The sequence below is a fragment of the Danio rerio genome, chromosome 23 (assembly GCF_052040795.2).
Source record: "Danio rerio strain M-AB ecotype USA chromosome 23, GRCz13ab, whole genome shotgun sequence".
NCBI lineage: Eukaryota > Metazoa > Chordata > Actinopteri > Cypriniformes > Danionidae > Danio > Danio rerio.
The window spans coordinates 28,872,557-28,887,641 of record NC_141043.1 but is presented as its reverse complement, the minus strand read 5'-3'; the positions used below and the strand labels follow the sequence as shown (position 1 = coordinate 28,887,641).

General features: G+C 36.0%; 1 protein-coding gene and 1 long non-coding RNA gene across 3 annotated transcripts in view; one reads left to right on the top strand and one right to left on the bottom strand.

Annotated features, from left to right (window-relative positions):
• pkig (protein kinase (cAMP-dependent, catalytic) inhibitor gamma) overlaps nt 1-13,141 on the bottom strand; it is a 54,599-nt gene extending 41,458 nt beyond the window's left edge. The window contains exons 1-2 of one of the 2 annotated variants that reach the window (XM_087305641.1): nt 12,848-13,035; nt 12,590-12,743 (exon numbers count right to left, since the gene is read on the bottom strand). The gene's annotated coding sequence lies outside the window, so the exon portion shown is untranslated. 2 annotated transcript variants of the gene reach the window in all.
• Nucleotides 346-6,702, top strand: LOC147838222 (uncharacterized). The gene is made up of 3 exons (XR_015523662.1): nt 346-1,718; nt 1,868-2,661; nt 4,379-6,702. It is a non-coding gene; the product is annotated as an uncharacterized LOC147838222 (long non-coding RNA).
• Nucleotides 13,142-15,085: the final 1,944 nt, after the last annotated feature.

Sequence of the window (15,085 nt, the reverse complement as noted above, 5' to 3'; positions counted from 1 at the left end):
ATGTGCTCCTCTTGAAATTGGTTTGTGAAACTTTACTACTAATACTATTACTACTAATAATATTAGTAACAACAACAATATTAAGAAAAAGAAGAAGAAGCTGACACATTTTAAAGAACAATAAAATTAAGTCAAAAATAACAGGAATATTTGACACATACAGCATTTCAATGTGATAATATCATTGGCCCATGAACATTTCCTGCTTGTTATCACACTATTTCATTACTGTAACAAGAGGCAATTCAATCATATATTCACTTTAAAACAGCTATCCTAGCTATATTTATCAATATGTGGACATTTTTGGATTCTCTGAAGCTAAGGAAATCAAAAATGTAAAAAAGGAAATACATTAAGACCATTGTTGTTGTTTACATTCCCCAAAATGGCCTTAAATAAATAAGAACAAAAAATACTAACTAAATAAAAAATAATAATAATAAAAGCTTAGTGTAATGGCATGTAAATAAAAACAAACAAAACAACGCTGCAAGACCTCAAGTGAATCATGTTTCATATGAAGTGTCAAACCCTTATTCACTCAGCAGCAGCTGTGTAAATTCCAGGAAGATATATTAAGCAGTATGTATTTCACTGCATTGAAACAATAAAGCTGTAAATTTTATGTGGAGTAATAGCAATAATAATCTGAAGAGCCCTCCTAGCCTGCTATAACTGAGCGGAGAATTGCTTCCCAGCAATAATGTTATTATATCAACAGCCTTGTTGATTAAGCCCTCAAGACATTGCAATTGTATCAAATCACTTGTGCACACCAAATTATTTTGGGAAAACAAATACGATGTTGTCAAGCTTACAGTTCAAGAGTTTAATTCGGCTTCAGTGCAGACCCCACAAACAGCCTCTGCTTGGAACAGACTAATTTATTCATTTTAAATTCATGAATAATCAAAAAGTCAGACCGCTAAATAGCCTATTCATCAGACCTTCATTACAAAAAAAGAAATAAATAAAAAATAGAAGCAAAAACATCCACAAAAGCTCTTGACGGATGCGGTGTCATGATAAATCACCCAAATAGTGATGGAAAGATTCTTACCATAACCCGACCTGGACGTGTCATGCAAATGAACTTTTCACTTTAAGCAAAGAGCCAGAGAGCACTTACCGAATCGAGTGCCGCCAGCGGATGATAATGCTTCTGCTACATCACAATGATGAATGATAGTCACATCACAACTTTGAGTAGCACTACCTTCCATTTCATCAACACCCTCTTGCTGAGAAAGCCAAGCGATGATGACTGGCTGGAATAACAGATTTCGACTCAGAGGCCCAAAACAGAAGTTGCTGGAGAAGCTGTTGGGCCATAGATAGTAAGTAGGACAGCAGAGCTCATTAGAGAGGAGGACACTTATGATTTCTTGTTTGTTCGATAAGAACTGACAGTTGAAGTCACATTAAGTTCAATACAGCACCAATCAATCTGCTGTTTAACAACATTCTTGGTGTTGCCATTTTTGTTTAAGAAAATGTATATTTAAAACAAAAATGCAGATATTGTAATACTAAACTGAGAGATTTCTGTCCCTCATTGAAACTCTGTGGACAAAAATCTTTGTCAGCTGTGGTAAAATGTTCAAGAGCCCCTATTATGCATGAAAAAGGTCATATTTTGGTTTTGGGGGTCTCCAACAACAGGCTGATATGCATGCAAGGTCAAAAAACACTTTCATTCTTATAATATGCATTTAGTTTTATTTGATTATCCGAACGACTCCCATATGATTTGTTCAGCGAATCATTTGTACCCAAACCCCTCCATTGCGCAATGCTAATTTGCGCTAATTGGTCTGATGACCCAGTTTGTTGCGATTGGACGACTGCGTTCAGCGTGAGACAGAGAGAATCGTCCACCATGCCTTAACAACATTGTTGAAGTAGCCAGAGAGCAGAGTATATGTGTGAGCCCAATGCAAGAGTGCATTAAAACAATGCAGTTAAACAGCATATTGCTCTATTCTCAACCAGAAGTAAAAACAATGACACACATACAGCATTTATCCACACAGTGGGAAAAGCTGAACTACATCCAAACTTGACCACAGCACGTGTGTAGGAACAGCTATAGTAGCCATAGCAACAACAAAAGGCAATCTGAAAAAAAAAAACTGCACACTATCGCTTTAGACCAGTGGTCACCAAACTTGTTTCTGGAGGGCCGGTGTCCTGCAGATTTTCACTCCAACCCTAATCAAACACACCTGAACAAGCTAATCAAGGTCTTAATAGGTATACTTGAAACACCCAGGCAGGTGTGTTGAGGCAAGTTGGAGCTAAACCCTGCAGGGACACCGGCCCTCCAGAACCGAGATTGGTGACCCCTTCTTTAGACGCTTAGATGCTTTGTAAAGAGTTAACCAGATATCGTACAAGCCGCATGAGGCGATAATAAGCAACAAAACACAAGCAAGCTAGAGAAAACGAGGAGGCTCCATTTTAAATCGCACTTACTTACACTTGTGAAATGGAGGAAGACACAGGTCCATGAACTGTGTACTGATAAAGTTCTTGTCAAGCTCTGACAAAGTCCCATACATCAATAGTCTTTTCTGATCCTTCCTTCAACAAACAGCTGACAAATCCCCGTTGCATGGTAGATTATTGCATTGATCACCAGAACATTCACTCATTGATGTGTAGGAACTCATCGGCATTTTTCAGTGGTCAACACAAGTTGAATCTGAAATCTTGGGCATCTCTAATGGTCTCATTCATTGAACTAGCTTGAGGGCTTATACCATCAGGATAACAGAGTGCCAATTGATTTCGGGCTCCTCTGACCAGTACCTCTATGCAGATGTTCTGGTACCCTTCGGCTAACTAGCCAATGATTAATTAAATCAGTTAAATTAAAAACAATGGCCCTTACAGGATCTTCAGCGGAAACCATTTCACGAGACTTTTAATTGACTCCTGGTCATGTGCTCGCCTTGGGCACATCCTGCTAGAAGCACAATTTCGTAGAGACAAAGAGATCTCTAGAAACATTAATGCATATGAATAAAAGCTAATCTCTTAATGTTAGAACTAAGGCAGATGTATCTTTGAATAATATGCCATAATGTTCCTCATATGCTGTTTATTCCAATCAACTAGGTTAACCAATGTGTTGTTTTAACCCTTATAACAGAGTAAAATAATCTGTATGTGTCTGAAATGTATGATGTCTGGTATTGAACGAAAGCTAGTGACATTTGCAATACGTTGGTGTAAATGAAAAACTAGTAGTACAAACAGTATTCAACTTGTAACGTTTGATGTAAGATAGTTTCAATCTTGCAAGAGTTCTACCACGTGAAATCTACATGCAGTCTGTTAATTAATGACCTTTCCTACGTCAGTACGGGGCGTGGCCCTGCCCTTCATGGCAACTGCTCATTGGCAGACAGTGCCATGGGGACGAACCAGACCAGGTCACTTAAAAACACCCTGCAACAAAGAAACTTTGCTTTTTGCATCAGCTAGCTTGCGCATGCTTTTGCTCTCTGCCCCCTTTCGCCTGCCCGGACACCGTGCCGCCACGCGATTGGGTTACTACGAACTTCCACGCAAACCTCTTAAGTTTCGGGACTCCCGAAGCTGCACGAACTTCCGCAAACCGACTCTCAGCAGTCTGTCACCTCGGTAACCCAGGACAACAGCCATTCACGAGCGTGTGAATCCCAAAGACGTCATCGAAGTGAGAAACCACCCAATCAGGAGCACCGTGTTTCCCCAAGGCCAGCCGGCGAGGGAGATTCGACTTCAGCAAAAAGGGCGCAAGTAACACAAACTAATGTTGTCTCTTGCTGATCTTGTGCAGATTGATCTTAAGCAGTTAAAGATAAGCCATATCTCTGCTTTGTGGTTTCTCAGGTGTTATTCTAAGATCTTGCAAGAAGTATTAGAATTAATTTGGGACGTTGTCAACTCATATTGCATCCTCTGAACTGCCTCTGTGTGTATGTGTGAATGTGTGTGTGCGTTTGTTTGTTGTTTGCTTATTACGTAGTTAGTTTCATTTATCGTAGTGTAGCTCAATAAATCTTTGTACTCATTTTGTAAGAACTGTGTTCTTGTTTATGTGCTTCTAAGTCATTGCCTCGAGCTGTAGATCTTGTTACCTTGCTAAAAGTTAACCCAATACTGTGTTATGTTATTATCGTTGGCCACGTAAATAATATAAACAAGATTGGTAAGATACGATGTCTTCTATTTGCGGGACAAATGGTAGATAAAGTGTGAATCTTTTGATCTGATTCAATCTGACTCATTTAAGTCAAATCAATGATTCGAATCTTCAGGATCCGATTCATTGAAATGAGCTAATTAATCCCTGATCGATATTAAAACGTAGGTTGATCCCCTACAGATGTTTACTCATCTTTAGTCGTGATCAATCCCACACACACCCGCACTCTGCTACTGTTTGAAGGGAAAGGAGTGTTCATGTTTTACGATCCAGCACTTCATATTTGTTATTGTTTCATGTCGATGTCGATATGATCAGGCAAAAAATCTAGATGAATGACGAACAGGAGTGTAATTTGGAAGGCAAATGTCAGTAAAAACAAAGAGAAGCTAGGTATTATTGAGAAAAAACAAACACGTTGCAAAGATTGAAAAAGTTGGTTCAAGTAAACCTCCATTACATGCTTTTAGATGGAGAAATATTTACTTCACACAGACCTAACTTCAATGACAATCTGTTAAATCGCATTCAAAATCGAATCAGACAACAACATCCAGATAAACGTTCTGGGATAATGGCACCTGTTTGCGTCACTACTCTCTGAACTATGGCTTTGTGTAGTAAAAGCACAAGATGTTTTCAGTCATGTGATTATTTGTCATGCTGAATCATCAAAACCAGTTAAATATTCAGTTTATAATGCAACCCTATGGGGATTTTCTGGGTTTCTTCTTTGTAAGTGTTTGGAATTTTGAAGGGATAGCACCCTCTGGTCTTCAGAGAAGATTTACTACTAATCACACATTGGCTGACAAGATTCCAGCGATTTCATGTTGGGTAATCACCCAGTCATAGTTTACATGTGAATAAAAGCAAATATCAAATACGTTTACGCTTATCATATTAAGTGATTGTGTCTTTTTAGAACACTAATTGCTCTAAGTTGCTGATCTCTTTACAAAAGTCTGAAAGCACAAGAGTTCAGGGTAAACAGCTTTTCAATGGAGGGATAAAAATCTTTCATGATTTCATTTGATCTGAAGATGAACCAATTTTACGGGTTTTGAATGAGAGTCAAATAATGAGAGAGATTAAGTTTATGGTCAACTGTCACATAAGTTCATTAGAACGCCAATCAATCTATTTAATATAGCCTAATGTCCATTGTAGCATCAAATATTAACATTCACTCAGCAAAATTAGCTTCAGACGAATAGTCCGGATACATTTACACAGCTCACATGACTATGAAAAATTAAAAAGGCTGACGACAATGAACTGATTGTTGAAGATCGCTCCGCTTCGGATTGTTCATTGTTGATGTGCAGCTCATCAAAACGCCTCAGTGAATCAAGTCCACAATGTTGTTCCCATGGATGTAGCTGACAACTGACTCCTTTCAAGTGAAAGAACCAGTATCAGACCATCTTCGATATTAAATACACAGATCTGAATAAACTGGTCATCAACACACAAGCATACAGTAAATGTGATTACATTCGATTCATGTAATGTATTTAGCACATTTTCTCGAGTCTGCCATCAGGGCACTTGATAACAATAAAAATGTCTAAATATGATTGAACTGCGGATAGCAGTAAGGCTGCTCTTTTTATTGTTACAATACAGTAGAGCTGTACAATTAATCGAAAAAAGATTGCGATCTCGATTCGACCCCCTAGACGATCTTAATCCAGCATTTCTATGATTGTGTCAATCATATTTTCAAGTTCAGGAGACATACAAAGGTGGCTGCATGAGTCTTTTCATTGTTTCACACACGTTGCTCAGCGACATGGACATCTCCAAATGATGTTAAAAGAGTCACATACTGTATTTATAAGGTATAATTCACCTAAAAATGTAATTTTTGTCTTCATATAATGCTGTATTCGCGGCCGAGAAATCATACGTGACATGAGCTGCTGACTGTGCGGGCGCGAGCCCTACTTAATGATAGACGCGCTCATGTCTACTTCAGTGAACAGAACCTGCATATGTTGCGAGTAACTGATAATAAAGTTGTAAATAATATTTAGTTTTTGGCACAGAGTGATCGTTTGAGAACCCCGCACGAAGTATGAACAGCACCTAGCAGTGAAAATGAAACCGAAAGCGTGCACAACATTTAAATAATCATATCGCATTTTAGAGTTATGACTGTGACAAGCATTTGATTTGTTTTTCTTTCATTGCGAACACAAAGCTGAGCATGAAAATAAATGTTTACAGTGTCAGTATAACTACTCTAGCCTATATCATGTAGATTTTACCAGTGAATTAAATGGTCTACTAACAGATTGCAATATAGGCCTATATCTCAAACATAATTCACCATCAGAATTATTATAAGTAGAATATAATTATTTATAGAAACAAGTAGACCTACACATAATATTAACATTGTTGTTTAACAATCTGCTTAAGAAAAGACAATAATCTCATATTAAGCTTTATTTTACATCTACAGAATCGTGAGAAAAATCATGATCTCAATTTTAAGCAAAAAAACATTGCGATTCTCATTTTAGCCAGAATCGTGCAGCTCTACAATACAGCTAAACTCTTGAAACATATAGTGTAAATTCTGTAGTGCAAAACACAAATGAAGATCTTTTTTTAAAGAATAATTCATCCAAAAAAAAAGAAAAAATTCCTCAAGAAATTCACATTAAAAATATTTTTTTTTTATACTGTTTAATACCTATTCAATTCCATGCACATTCAAAAAAAAAAGTCAGGAAAGGTTTTTCTTCAATGTCAAACATCTTAGTAATTTTTTTAGTTACAAATGAATAATTCGATTTACAGAATTTTGGTATCCTCAATGCAATGCAAGATTTACATATAGGAGGTACGCAACAAATTTCATTTCCTGATTTGCGCTTTTATACATAGCTGATATTAACTGGTGAAGTTTAGTGGAATTCATCACTTGTCAATCATTCTCCAGTCCACCATTGGCCGCACCCATACATACATCCTCTTTTTCTACTAATACTCTGCACAACACCAAAAGCACAAGACTTCTCAACGGCAAATCCTGTGCTCACAGGAAGTTTCGCTGCAGAGCTCAAGTTAATTTTAGACAATCAGGCCTTTGCATTTCGATCAGCTTCATCTACTTGTGCAAAAATGCTTCATTGGTATGCAGAACATATCACACTTGAGAAGAAGTTTGGTTAATATACAGTTGAAGTCAGAATTATTAGCCCCCTTTTGATTTTTTTTTCCCTTTTTTTAATATTTCCCAAATGATGTTTAACAGAGCAAGGAAATTTTCACAGTATGTCTGATAATATTTTTTCTTCTGAAGAAAGTCTTTTGTTTTATTTTGGCTAGAATAAAAGCAGTTTTTAACTTTTTAAAAAACTATTTTAGGACAAAATTATTAGCCCCTTTAAGCTAATTTTTTTTCCGATAGTCTACAGAACAAACCATCGTTATACAATAACTTGCCCAATTACCCTAACCTGCCTAGTTCACCTTATTAATCTAGTTAAGCCTTTAAATGTCACTTTAAGCTGTATAGAAGTGTCTTGAAAAATATCAAGTAAAATATTATTTACTGTCATCATGACAAAGAAATAAATCAGTTATTAGAAATAGGTTTCTAAAACTATTATGCTTAGAAATGTGCTGAAACAATCTTCCCTCCATTAAACAGAAATTGGGGAAAAAAATAAACAGGGGCGCTAATAAGTCAGGGGGGCTAATAATTCTGACTTCAACTGTATATCACCTTAAGCAATTCAATATATAAGTGCTTAATGAAAAAAAAAAGACAAAAATAATACAAAAAAATATATTTTTCCATAATACTTCTCATAGATATTTACATTAGATGTCACCAACGCTATTGTTGTCTATTGTGGCCCTTTTCCATTGAGAGGTACAGTACGGTGGGGCTGCACGATATTCAAAAAAATTTACATTGCGATATTTAGAAATTCAGAATCGGGAGTTTTGAACTGCTCAAAAATTAAATAATCTATAATTCTATAATAATTTGGGTAATTTTTAAAGCATTTTCATAGAATATAAAAAATTAATACGTAAAAACAATAAATAAACATTTTTATAGTTTCTTTTGGGTTGTTAATAAAAAATATGACTTAACTGTCAATTCAGATAAGGAAGGAAATATCTTGTCACAAAATTGTAAAAATATAAAAACAGCTAAACACTAACCCCCTGAGTGGTTTAAAAAAAATAAACATGTTATAAAACAAATAAATTGTGGATAAGATAAACTTGTTCTAATAATTACCAACAATTAACTTTACAATAAATAAAATAATATGGCATATTATAAAATAATATAATACTAAAATAATATAATACTAGCACAAGCATAGCATTTAGTGCGAGTTGCTGGTACTTTACCTGATGGTCAGTGCAGTAAGTGACTGTATTACCATGAATAACGTGACTTGTTTAGCACAAAAGTTAAAAAAAACAGACAAAAAACATACTCAAATGTAGAAAACAAAATCTTATCTACGAATATTATGCCTTTATACTTTGTTGTATTTGTTTGCTCGTTACAACACCTGAATGCAGCGCAAAAGTCCAGCCTTTATTCTTAACTAGTGTGGTTGAATGATTTTTGTCCTGAGAGCACTGTACAAATGTGGCAGTGCTCAGGGTCAGTATCCAATATCTAGTGTATATTTTTATGGTAAATACTATAATGTTTTGGACTATAAATGTAACACTATAAATGTATCTGTTGCAATAATTCTATAGTTGCTCTGGTAATACAACAACAGTAATATAAATAAATTACCCAATACTGTACTAAGTTTTTTACGACTATATTACAATACAATAAACCACAGTTTACTTTAGCAAATACTTTAAGGATACTACAGTACTTATTAGAGTTCATCAGTTCATGGTGGTTTATACTGCAGTAGCATTTATTAAAGAGTTGTAAATACTATTATACAATACACTTTACTATAGTATGATTCAAAAACACTATGATCTTCACTATAAACTACTATGGTATTTTTATCAAGTGGGTGTGTCTTTCTTCTTTTCGAATTATGGAGATCAGTGGCTGCTTTTTTCCAGCATTCTTTGGAATATCTTGATTTCGAGAACCACTTGAGTATGAGTAAGTGGAGATTTTTTTTTTTTTTATGGGGAGGATTAAACTCTCCCTTTACAGGTGAATAAATTATGGGACAATTTAAATTTTGGGTGAACTATTCTTATAAGGTTCTTTCATCATTTCAAATCATTTTATCAGCTCCATCCACTGATTTCCCTGACAACCACAATTTGAATGCTTTCAGACAGTAATAAGTGTGAAAGAAATCCATATGAAATTGAAAGCAAGTACTCTGGTTTCCCTCACAGTCCAAAGACATATGGTATAGGTGAATTGCATAAACCAAAATGGCCATAGTGTATGAGTTTGTGTGTGAATGAGTGTATATGGGTGTTTCCCAGTACTGGGTTGCAGCTGGAAGGGCATCTGCTGTGTAAAATATAGGCTAGATAAGTTGGTGGTTCATTCTGCTGTGGCGACCCCTGATGAATAAAGGGACTAAGCTAAAGGAAAATGAATGAATGAATTTAGCGCAAGTCTTCAGAAGAGACATGATTGTATGTGCAAAAGAGATTTTATAAACTTGGATCAACTACATATACACGCTTCCTGCAGCTCAAATAGTAACATCAAGTCTCAAAACAAGTCCAAGAGAAAGCAAGATGTGTACTATCAGGCTCTTGCAGAAGTGTGTGAAATGTGTACAACCAGGCTCTTGGGGTTTGGCGGCTTGTTTGGGGAAAGCTTTTCCTGTCAAACAAATAAAAAAACAATATCAGGTCAGGAAATATTGAGACTGTCAAGTTCCCCTTCGCATCTCACGGGAGGGCTCTGCTTCCTTTCTACCTGTTCCAATTACTCCACGGAGGCAGGCACTTTAACAAGGTAGCTAGCGTTCTGTAGCATTTGTCACTAAGGGGAGTACAGTAGAGTAAAGTTTACATTCATAGCACTTCTAGATGACCTGACCCTGTTACAGTAACACACTATATTTAGCAGAATCCCCGAATTTAATTCATCCATTATTCATATATCGTTGAGGTTGGTAGTGATTAACAAAAGACTAAGCTACCTGTGGCTCAATTTTACAGCTAATTATCCAAAAGACCAAAAGCTAATTTTGTCAGTATGTCTCACACTCTTGCTAGAATCCATGACTCATGAACAGCCACATAATAAGTTAGCTTAAGGATAACCAGAGCAATACATCATGAGAATAAAAGCGTAATGGAGAAATGACAGCTGAGTAGTGAAAATATATGCCTCTCTTTAATGCGGTCATTTATTCTGAATATTTCCTGTCACTTGAAATTAGTAGCATAAAAAACCAGCACATTGTATCTTAGCCTGTTTTTGTGATACAATTTGTAAACTCTAAAGAAGACCACACAAGTTGTGTGAACTGATTATTTTGTAGACATCTGTTAAAAAATGAAATCATGGAGAGGGACTTTTAAAAAGGGTATGTCAGGGTTGGGTTAAAGTTCTTTCAAAAAAATTAATTCTGGCATCGTTTACTCAGTATTCATCTGTTCCAAACCCTTTTCAGCATCTTTTCTTTTGTAGATCAAAAATATTTAGAAAAGTGGTATGTAGAATAGTAGCCACTGACTTCTTATGGTAAGAAAAATTATTACTGTGGAAGTCAATGGCTATGGTTGTCTAACATTTATTTTCAAAATCATTTATTTTATTGTTCAACAGAAGAAAAACAACTTCATAATGAATATATGGTGAATTCTTGGGTGAACTATCCTAATATATTTAATTAGAAAAAAATGCAGACCACAAATTCCAAGTGTGGGTCACCATACTTGACCACATTTCACAACTTTCACTTTCACTTTAATAAAAAAATAAAATAATTTTTTGTACAAAAGTGCCCATTGTACTTGACACACTTGAGCCCCAGGCCCTCAAAATGTCTCGCCACATCCCTAATTGTGATACAAGCTGCTTTGAATAAAAGCGTTTGCCAAATGCATAAGCATAAGTGATCACAAATGCTCACCTGATATCCACCTAAACATTTTGCATGCACTTTCAATGCAGAGACTAAAGAAATACACACTAAAAAACGAATTCAAAAGAAATTACTTCTGGGGCTTACAAAAAATGAGGAAAAATAAAATGACAGCAGTTTTTTTCTTCTTAAACTGAACTTTCTCTATTGTTCCTCTTTTGTTGGTTATTTGTCCTCGTTTTTGAGACTGTTTTGGATTTTTTTTTTTTTTTTTTTTGCTTAACTACAAAATATAAATGTATTCCAATGTTGAATAGAGGGTGGGATTTTAATTTAATACTCCTCCAAGCTATTTCTCATTTGCAGCAAACTAACATGAGCAAAAATAGCATGTGTTCTAACAGAGTAAGCGTATCAATTTTAATTTCATGAAGTATTTATATCTCTTAGTGTGTCTGAACATGCCAAACACACCTCTCACACTCCCTCCTTCTGCAAATAAAAGACTATAAAAATGTCAAGACTCTTGACAAAAGGCTAGTTTGCATGATTGGACAGCGAAAAGAAACATTTTACCATCATTCGCTAATTTTCATGTTGTAAGGCAGAATGACAGTTCCAGTCACCATGAACTCTTTTAAAAAGAGGTACATTAAGTTGTCAGTACCTAAAGAGATAGTTCAATTGGTTCCAAATCTTTATTTATGTTGAACCCTGATTATTTTAAAGAAACATGTAACCACTGACTTCCTTTGAAGGAAAAAACAACATATACCAGAAGTCAATGGTTACAGGTTTTCAGCTTTCTTCAAAACATGTAGAGGAAGAGTAAATAGAAAATTACTACTTAGTAAAACAAAACTACACCTTTAAATTCTCCCTTACACCGCATTCCTCATAAATGGTACATCACTGCAACGAAGTGAAGAAATTTTCAATTTAGTCTGAACTGTTTCTTTAAGATTTAAATTGGCAAAAGCGGTGTTTCGCCTATAAAAGCAAAACACTTGAGAAATGCTACAAGTAAACAACAGCCGAGTAAAGAAAAACAACCCTGGCCATTTTACTAACCCAACTATATATCTGAACTGAAATCAAACTATTAAATTCCATTTAAACACGAATAACACAAGCTAAATTAGCTCATTGACGTACAGTACATCATTAGCCTAACGTTAACGTTACTCCCAAATCTTTGAAAGTCAAAGAAGCGTAACAAATCTCAAGTTAACCACGGTGTTTACCTACATTTTCGCGTAACGTCAACAAAAACTAACCTTTGACGCAGTAATGGTGTTTTAAAATGTTTGAACATTCGCCTGTTGTCGACTACAATAATCGCCCATCATCAACAGTATCGAGCACTAACCTTGATCCTCTTCACTTTCTTCCACTTGTTACAACGCCATTCACTCTTTGTCGGGATTCCCCTTCATTTCCAAGCGCTCTTCCCGCATTCCCGCACCGATTTGATAGATTTCAATTGATCTGTTCCGAGATTCCCAGTCAAATCCAACGCTCCTCTGACAGTCAGTTTAACACAATGAGAAAGAGGGACAGGGCTTTAAACAGCTGTTTCCAAAATGGAGAGATCCCACAGCCAATCACCCTCCGCCCGCTCTCTCACCAACAACAGCACTTGGCATTGTTCACGCGGAGCTTCTAGTATGGTAAAATGCAGACAATTTGTATATTGAAAATGTTTGTTTAGGGAGGTTTCTGAAAAGTCTTCAACCTGGCGTGCAGGTAGGTGAATTCGCCTGCTGAATACCTTTACAAAATTGCCATGGTAACGTCAGTTTCCGCTAAAACGCCACACTTGCGTGGTTGTTTGTATCATAAATATGTGGCAACTTAGTCACAGCTGTAGGAATACATAGCTAATTAAGTAGAATAATCACGTCTGGAAGCATTATACTTTAAAGAAGATATTACTTTGGTGTTTTAACTGTGTACGTATGATTTTAACATGATTTACACCACCTGCGAAGATAAACCATTCCTTTCGCCATCTAAAGAAAGGAAGTGTGTGGATGAAGTTTTCGCCATGTGGTTTATGTCTCCATCTTCTGGTAAACATCATACTGCACTTCACTCTTTTTTAACATTTATTGTATGACAGAGATGGTACACGTCATTTACAATAATAATCATTAGACCAGTCATTCTCAAACTTTTTTTTTATCAAGTACCACCTTATTGACCAGTATTTAAATACATAGTGTAGCGTGTATATATATATATATATATATATATATATATATATATATATATATATATATATATATATAACTCGACATAAACTTTTTTTCTCACCACCACTGGTCATTTTCACAAGACAAAATTTTGTTGTAGGAAACTATTTTATATAGCTAAATTTGACTTTTGCATGCTAAAAGTACTTGAGTAAGAGACGTTTTACTTGATTTGGGTCATTAAAAAACTCAGACTACCAATATTATGATATAGGTAGCCTATATCTGCTGTATTAAACCTAAAACCTACAGTAGTTTGGCATAAAACCAAAACCCATTCTTGCCTTAGGACATCTTATTAAGCAAATTTTGAATAACAGTAAGTTCATGACATGTTAAATATATATAAAATCTGCTGGTTTTTAACATACAGAATAATAATAAATACAGTTATGTAACAACTAGAACATTACCGTTATATATTAGGACATTTTTGATTAACTTTTTATTACCTACACCTGTTGACTAATGAAGGTACATTTATAATAACTATTTGTTAGACTACTGTATTGTCAAGTCATGTTGCATAGAAATGCATTCAACAGACTTATATGACTGTGAATTGCTGTAGAAGACAAATAAAACACGAGTCAGGTGTATAGAGTAAAGTTTATTTTGTTTGACCTGCAAACTTAACTAAACAAGATAAACTTTCAGAAAACAGCACGGAAACATAATGCGCGCGCTCGTTAATATAACCCGCGGTTGTCTTCAACTGTTGTTTTCAATAGTCAGTCCTTTGCACAGCAACTCAGCTGAAAAACATTACAACAGTCAGACATAGAGCAAAGAGCACAAAATCATCAAGAGGCGACACTCTAGTCTAGTACAACTTGAGAAACAGACACTAGATGGCGCGGTGGCCATTTTATCAACAAGTTTGTAGTCTCTCAGTTGTATCTCAGCTTTAAGGCACTTTTTGAATAAATTATTTAAAAACAAAGCAGCTGCTTGCCATCGCGACAGCAATGAGATCCAATGGACGGCCGATCGCTTTCACAGTGAAACGTTCTAATGAGTGTCGCCTCTTGGTCATTCTAAGCTCTTTGCATAAAGTTAAATCATTACAGTTACCATGGTTTCTATTTCAAACTATAGTAAACTAAAGTTTGAAACTATAGTTTAAAATAGACGATAACCATAACCCTCGCAGCGAGGTCCCAGTACCGGCCTCCAGTGTTTTCTGTGGGTCCTCAGGGCTTGATTGTTCCCTCGCTCCAGGGAGTGCACGGCCAAACCGGGCGCCAGGCCGTGCCAGTGTTCATTAAATGTTGCTCGGCGGCACGTTTCGAGCAACAAACACGTAATGTTCTTCGCGATATTGCTTTTATGTACGCAAACCGCAAGGAACTACGGGCCCGAGTGAAGCTTCACGAAGCGGACTTCGTAGGATTGGCGTGGCTCCACTCGTACCGATGGTATTGAACTCACCTTAGTCAAATACAGACAGCACCACCGAGCAAACTGAAATTGCTGAGAGAGAACCGACGAGCTTTATAGGAATGCAGATGCAAATTTTTACAAGACACGTCACTGCTGTGTCTTGTTGTCATGGTGAGCGCTTGACGAGGGCTCATCTCATTGGAGCACAAAGACTCGGGAATCTGCGT